The sequence below is a fragment of the Erythrolamprus reginae genome, chromosome 2 (genome assembly GCF_031021105.1).
Source record: "Erythrolamprus reginae isolate rEryReg1 chromosome 2, rEryReg1.hap1, whole genome shotgun sequence".
Lineage (NCBI taxonomy): Eukaryota > Metazoa > Chordata > Lepidosauria > Squamata > Dipsadidae > Erythrolamprus > Erythrolamprus reginae.
Window position 1 is genome coordinate 138,506,563 of NC_091951.1, and position 7,982 is coordinate 138,514,544.

Genomic DNA, 7,982 nt, shown 5'->3' on the forward strand with positions numbered 1-7,982 from the left:
AGACAATTGGACAGGGGACAATTGGACAGGGGACGAAAGGCACACCAGTGCACTTATGTATGCTTAAAATCACTAGATAATGCCCGTCACTTTTTTAAACAACTAATGCATATTTTAGATATTAAATAAAAATGTTGTTTTCTCCTCTTAAAAACACTCTGCTTCAATACGCGTTTCTCAATTCAATTTGATGTTAAAACATTCATTCTGCTGCCATCTCCGTCTATTGGTCATAGATACCTTTGGATTTTGTCTGCCCCCAGCATTCTTTTCCTGCATCTTTACCTACATGGAGATGTCTCACTAAATTCAAGAGCCTTTCCTTCTAGGTTAGGAGGGCCTTTTAAGTTCTTGAACATATATTTTCTTTGAAATATGATATTTTATTATGCTTATTTTAGAAACTTGGTAACTTTGCTATCTGTTGTGACCAGTGTTACTACTAACATTTAGATTTTATAAACAAGGTTTTAGGACTTTAGGACTTATATTTGAATTAACCCTTAAGGAATAAAGAGAAATAACCGAGCTTAATAAAACTGCATCAATATAAATGCATATTTATATTCATATGCATATTAATAAACACAAAATAGAGAAATTACCATTTTGTATTAATATGCAGGAATTGTAAATGTGCAATAATATTAGCAGTAATATATCATTTTAAAAATTAACTTCTATGTATTAAGTACAAAATAAAAAAATAGTAATATTTTAAACTATTTAGGCAGAATATTTAAGGAAATACAAAAATCTTTTTTTCTTTATTATATTCAGTCTCTTCTATAATTACTATTCAACTCCTTATCAGGAGAACTGCAGCCTAGTTAGCCTTGTCATTCTCTCTAATACGATAAGAACATTATGGCTGTGACTTTATCCTACCCGGGTCATTAATACATATGTGAGCAAAGGTCTTAGCTATGGCAACATATTATGATGCAAAATACCAAAAAAACCAAACCCCTTTCGGGATTTCAACTATTTTTATTTTACTTAAAAACAAATATTAAAAATGATGGCTAAATCTCAACTGAGCTCATGCCAAACTGTTGCTCCATGAATTATCAGAGAAAAGATAACACACAATATCCCTGGCTAGAGTAGCTATACTTTTTTGACTCAGAGGGACTAATAGTGAATGACCTCCTCATGACAAGCAAATAGACATTGCATGGGAAAATAAAGAAAAGATGGGCTACCTTGTACACATTTGCATTGCACAGAGAGCTCATTAGGAGCATTATAGCTATAATACATGCTATAAAGTAATATACAGCATATAATATATTTATTACTTAGATTATTTATTTATTACTTAGATTTGTATGCCGCCCCTCTCCGAAGACTCGGGGCGGCTCACAACACGTGGAAACAAATCATAAATAATTTGACAAATTTAAAAATATTTAAAGATTTAAAACAGACCCCATATACTAACAGACATACACACAAGCATACCATATATAAATTAAACATGCCCAGGGGGAGATGTTTCAGTTCCCCCATGCCTGACGGCAAAGGTGGGTTTTAAGTTTACGGAAGGCAGGAAGAGTAGGGGCAGTTCTAATCTCTGGGGGGAGTTGGTTCCAGAGGGCCGGTGCCGCCACAGAGAAGGCTCTTACCCTGGGGCCCGCCAACCGACATTGTTTAGTTGACGGGACCCAGAGAAGGCCCACTCTGTGGGACCTAATCGGTCGCTGGGATTCGTGCGGCAGGATGCGGTCTCGGAGATATTCTGGTCCATGAAGGGCTTTAAAGGTCATAACCTTTAAATGTGTTATAAAAGACTCACATTTATTAGAATGTTATTAATATGATAGACACATCTTTGATAAATATTCTGCTGACTTCAAAGTCTTGGAAATTTCAAAGAATTTGGAATGATGACAAATAGAAAAGAACATTAAAGATATAGTTAAAAACTGATGACAGGAGAAGGGAAGGGAAAAAAAAGAAGCATTTGGCAGAATGCTGCCAAGGTTACCCCATAACTACTGGAAGCCTTATCAAATCTTTATTGGAAATCTTCCAGAAATAATTTTGGATATTTGCATGATTTTCTGGCAAACAGATAATGAACTTGGTATTTTAAAAGCCAAGTGATTGTTCAAGATGTAGAAGGCTAATCCTTTCATATTCAATTGTTAGTTTCCCTTTACTGTATTGGTGTATTTATTTACTTACTAAGTCTTACATCCTGCTCCAGTCAGAAAGGATTCTGAAACACCGACATATTCCTCTACAGTCTACAGGCAGAGTTTAAAAACATGGAATCACAACTCAATTCCCAGCTAATGTGTAGTTTTGCCTACAGGCTGGATCTGACCACTGTTGGGTCAGATCCAAATCCAGCAAGATACTGGCCAAACTATACCTACGGAAATCTGAAGTCACAACTATGGGGCTAGTACCTTGGTAACATAATAGTTAGCTTGCCTTAATTTCATGAAATGAAATGTAAAATAAAAGCATGGACTCCTGATTAATGGCTACTAGGTTACATGCATTATTCAAGTTCCCAAAACAACATAATTATAAGAAAGAGGGAATCCTTGTTATGATCAGCAAGTCACCTTAACACAGTGTTTCCCAACCTTGGCAACTTGAAGATATCTGGCCTTCATCTCCCAGAATTCCCCAGGCAGCATTTGCTGGCTGGGGAATTCTGGGAGTTGAAGTCCAAATATCTTCAAATTGCTAAGGTTGGGAAACACTGCCTTAACAAATACAACCCAAATTCAGTGAAAGGAGGATAACCCATAAATAAGAGAAATGGACATTTTCAACAATTTGGAAAGCTGTTGCAGAACAACACATGAGAAAAATTAACCCAAATCACACAACGTTTGTTTTTTTCTGTTCCCGGTTTCTTAGGGAGGACAGGAAAGTCAGTTTCCTCCTCTACTCAGCGTTTGGGTGTAGCGAGCAAGTTACCTCTTATACTTACACTACAATTAAAGGAACAACGAAGGTCAATCCCAAAGCTAATCCTCCCATCAGTGAGGACAGAGAGGTTACTCGCCAGTGCCCAAAAGTATGAGGAAGAGCAAAAGCTGAACAGACCCATTCCCTAACATTTAAAGCAGCCCCAATTAAGGGTTAATACAGATTAATTAATTCATCTTAATTAAGAGACACCCCCCCCCTTTTAACTCGATGCTTGTAATCCGAGGGCAGTAAACATCTGCTCGGAATTTACACCTCGGGCTCCCACTTTATTTATACGGAAGTCACAGATAGGGATAAAATACAGTGAGAGCCCGGGGTGTAAATTCACACGTTTTAAAAGTGTGAGAAAAAGAAACTTTTAAAAGTGCAGGGGAAAAAACACCCGACAACCTTTCTAACAACTTCCATTCAAGCGGATCTCCGAATTCCCGGGTTTTTCTCGCCTCCCCCCCCCCCCCCGACAAGTTTGTCCCAACAAGATTCGCCGGCGGGCGTATCGCACCTCAATCGGATTCTGTATCCAAGCAACCCCGGCCGGGTTTTCGACCTGTGCAAACACGCAGGAAGCTTGCGGCGCGGGCTGGGGGGGGGGTGGAGTGGGAGGAGGACGGGGAGGTTATAGGGAAAGAGCCAAGGATGCTCGCGGACGCTCGGTTCCTTCTCCCGGCTTTTGCCCCCCCCCCCTCCCCCAGCCTACTTTCGTGCCTCGAAACCCCTCCCGCTCTCGAAGTTCTCCGCGGAACCATCCGCCTCCCTTCCCCTTTTTTCTTACCCCCCCGTCCGTTTCTTCCACGGGCCCGTCCCTCGGCCGAACTACAGCCCGACACCGCCTTGCCTGTCCCTCAAGAGGGGGCGGGACTTAAACCACCGCCTCCCAACCAATTGAGGAGCGCATCGCTTTTTTCCCTTGGCTAATCAACGAGCTCGCTCTCATAGAGAGCCGGAACATTCCTGGGTTTTTTATGGCAGCTTCCCCCCCTCCTTCCCTCCTCCTCCTCCAACAAGCCTCTTCCCTCCCCCTTCGTCAAGGTGCTGTGAATGGAGCGGATTAAGGCGTGGGGACAGAGAACGGGATGTACCACCTTGGAAAAAAGGGGACGACGGAAAGTACTATTTAGGGAAAAACCATAGGGGGTGGTGGTGATGTCTCGCCCTAGGGAAATATCGTCACGAGGTCCAGTTTGCGGTTTGTGCTAGCGTAGCTTTTCGGTGGCTTAATTACAGCCAACACAGAGCACTCATGACAGAGCAGAAGGGCGAGCCGGGGAAAAGCAGGTAGCCAAAGGAGGACGCCTGGTCGGTACCTGGTTCTATAGGTTGTGGTGGGACGGGAAAGCTGCGTAAATGCAGCAATTTCATGTCACTTTCTGTAGGAGCCCAGTTTTTTTGAACTGTTGAACTGTGTTTTTTAGGGTCTCTCGTGACGCAGAACGCAACACAAGAAACATCACGCCTTTCCCTCTTCTATTTTTTTTAGGTTTAAATTTCATACATAGGCCGTCCCATCTTCTAGATCGTGAGCAGTTTACAAAATAGCGAGAAAAATAATACGAAAAGACGACAAACTAAAACAGTCGGGGGGGGGATAATCAGCGCTCATTTATGTAATTTTTAAAATAATTTTTATTAAGTTTATGCCTTAAAAATTGAAATACAGACAAACATATAAACACTTAAACAACAAAATATAACTCCAAGTCAATCAAACTTCTGTGAAATCAAACTGTTCACTTAGGAAGCATCACTGATTGACAGTCAATTTCACATGCTGTTGTGCAAGTGGAATAGTTGTGCAAATGAAATACTGTATTCAATGAGAATACAGTATTTCATTCATTCAGATCTAGGCTGGGTTATTTGAGTGTCCCCTTTATTTTTTGAGCAGTATACATATCAACCTCTGTTTACGTGTCTACAGTAAATTGTCTTAACATTAAATTTTCATTTACATGTCATTCATATAAACTGTACTTCCCTTAACATTAAATTTTCATGCATATAACATTTATATAAACTGTATTTCCTTTACAATATTTATTTATTAGTAAATATATGTATCCTTTACAATCAAACTTACAAAATCCTATGTTCATTCTTTAACTATATACACACACACACATTTATATATCATCTTTCTTCTTTTTATTCTTCCTTTCCAACCACAGAACATATATAGAACAAATTCCAAACTTCAAAGTATTCTGAATCCTCTTTCTGGTTTACAGTAATTGTATTGTCAGTTTATCTAAGTCTGAGCATTCTAAGATTTTCCTAATGATTACATTATCAGTTGGTACTTCACCATGTTTCCAATGTTGTGCCAGGTCATCGCCCAGTTTTCCGCATCTGTAAGGAGTTGGCCTTGAGCAGGGTTCTTATTACTGGGAAACTATTGAATTAAAGAGTGTAATAAAAATGCTCCAAATGAAGAAATACATATGTGTAATGGACAGAAAGAATAACATTGAGGAACAGGAGAAAGCCGCAACCAAGACAACAATCAGGTATAAGAAATCTGAGTCCTGGGCAGGAATGTAGTGTGCTGTAATTTGAGAAAGCATCTGGGAGCATCTCCCAAGTTCATATGAAGATATTGGGGTGGGAGGGAGGAAAGTACGTATATTCAGAGTTGCAAGTTTCTATGTTCTAATCTTTTAAAACAAAATTAGTAGTAACTTGTACATCTTTGGCTTTCCACTCTGGTGTACTTTGTAGAATGGACATATGTCGAGGTCCTAATTGGTACTAAATTTGGGGAGACAAATGAAAAACCAGTGAAATCAATACGTATACCTTTAAACCTGAAGGAGAAGGGGCAGCAGAACCAGAGGGTGGAGCGAAAAGGGGGATCAGTCTAGAATCGCTACATAGCCATAAGAGAACTAACTTTAACTGGCCTTGAGTGCCGTTGACCTTTAGCTAACTCTAGGCAGGTATCCAGTGTGAGTTGAAAAGATTCCTATGCATAGGTTTTTAGAAATAAATTAGTTGAACCTTCATGATGGAGCTGGTCAATGGCACTCTGAGTTTGTTTGTTTGTTTGTTTATTAAACTTGTATGTCACCCAATTCCTGGAGGACTCTGGCAGCTCACAACAAAGATAAAAACATCATAAATATCGAAACCATCAAAAACATCTATTAAAAACAATTAAGAAACATATACATCATTCATTTCTGGCTGGATCTTATAAGGATATAATGGTGACATCAATGGCCCTAGGCCTGCCAGAAGAGCCAGGTCTTTGCAGAAGGCCAATAGGGTAGGGGTAGTTCAGCTGTCAGAGAGCAAGGAATTCCAGAGGGTTGGGGCAGTGACAGAGAAGGCCCTGCCCTGTAGGTCTGCCAGTTGACATTGCTTAGTCTAGTGTTTTTCAACCAGTGTGCCACGAGACATGGTCAGGTGTGCCGTGGGGAAATTAAACATGGATCCCCAAACTACTATTCCTGCCAGGATATCCCATTTGTGTTCATTGAAACAGGCCCAGGTTTCACACTAAGTGAGTATAAATATATTTAGAAACTATATTATTAACTGTATGTATAATATGTACTGTGTTAGAGTGTCATTTTGTGTTATTTTGGTTGGTGGTGTGCCCCAAGATTTTGTAAATGTAAAAAAATGTGCCGTTGCTCAAAAAGGGTTGAAAATCACTGGCTTAGTCGACAGAACCTGACGGAGGCTGACTCTGGGATCTTATTGGTCATTGGGAGCTATGTAGTAGGAGGTGATCCCAAAGATAACCTGGTCCTAAGTCATATAAGGCTTTAAATGAAATAACCAATATCTTGAAATGTGTCTGGAGACTAACCAGAAGCCAGTGCAGCTCGCGGAGGATTGGTGTAATGTAGGTGTACCCAGGTGATCCTATGACAGCTCGGGCAGCTGCATTCTTGACCAACTGCAGTCTCCGAGCACTCCTCAAGGGTAGTCCCATGTAGAGCGCGTTGCAGTAGTCTAACCATGAGGTGACAAGGGGAGAGCCTTGCAATCCCAATAGGGTCGCAATTGGTGTACCAGGCGAACCTATAAAATGTCCCCCTGGCTATAGCTGTTAGATGTTGGTCTAATTTAAACTGTGAGTCCAGAAGGACACCCAGATTGCTAACCTCTTGTTGTCCTCCCCCCTCCCCCCCCCCGCCGCCCGAACCAAAGATGTATACTTGGTATAATCTTTTGGGGGCAAAACCCACAGCCACTCGGTCTTCTCAGGGTTGAGTCTAAGCCTGTTTTTCTCCCATCCAGACCCTCACAGCTTCTAGGGATCGGCACATCACAACCACTGCTTCACTAAACTGACAGGGTAGAGATATACAACTGGGTATCATCAGCATATTGCTGGTACCTCTCCCTGTGTCATCAGATGACCTCAACCAGCGGTTTCATATAGATGTTAAATAGGAGGGGAGAGAGAACTGATCCCTGAGGGACCCCACAAACAAGGGGTCTAGGGGTTGATCTCTGTCCTGCCAACACTGACCGCGACTGGCCAGAGAGATAGGAGGAGAACCACAGTAGCATGGTGCCACCCACTCCCAGCCCCATCAGTCATCCAAGGGTACCATGGTCAATGGTGTTGAAGGCTGCTGAAAGGTAAAGTAGCACCAGGATAGAGCAGCAATTTGGTGATTTCCCACCCATAATTCTGGATGGAGTTGCACTATTCCAGAAAGTAGCAATAACACTTAGACTTATATACCACCTCAAAGTACTTTACAGCCCTCTCTAAGCAGTTTACAGAATCAGCATATTGCCCCCAACAATTAGGATGGATTTGCAAGCATAGGAACATTGTCCTGGAAATAGATTCTTTAACAATACGTACATAGTTTCTATGAATACATAGTTTCTAATTCCAAGAATTTCAGCAATTTATACCGTACAGTACTGTATATCTATCAGCCTCTTAAATTCATATTTGATAAACTAGGTTAGGTTGAAGAGTGAAATTGGTTTGACACAGGGGTGAAATGCTCCTGGTTTGCTTGTACCTGTTGGTCATCAGATACAATCCCCCCACCCGCCCG

The 7,982-nt window shown here is 41.1% G+C and overlaps 1 protein-coding gene across 2 annotated transcripts in view; it reads right to left on the reverse strand.

Moving 5' to 3' along the window:
- The window catches only part of GIPC1 (GIPC PDZ domain containing family member 1), a 55,540-nt gene extending 51,562 nt beyond the window's left edge, over positions 1–3,978 (reverse strand). Inside the window, exon 1 of one of the 2 annotated variants that reach the window (XM_070739604.1) lies at positions 3,728–3,978. The gene's annotated coding sequence lies outside the window, so the exon portion shown is untranslated. Of the gene's footprint in view, positions 1–3,457; positions 3,697–3,727 lie in introns of those variants that run through there. The other variant, XM_070739605.1, reaches the window with a different exon arrangement.
- Positions 3,979–7,982: the final 4,004 nt, after the last annotated feature.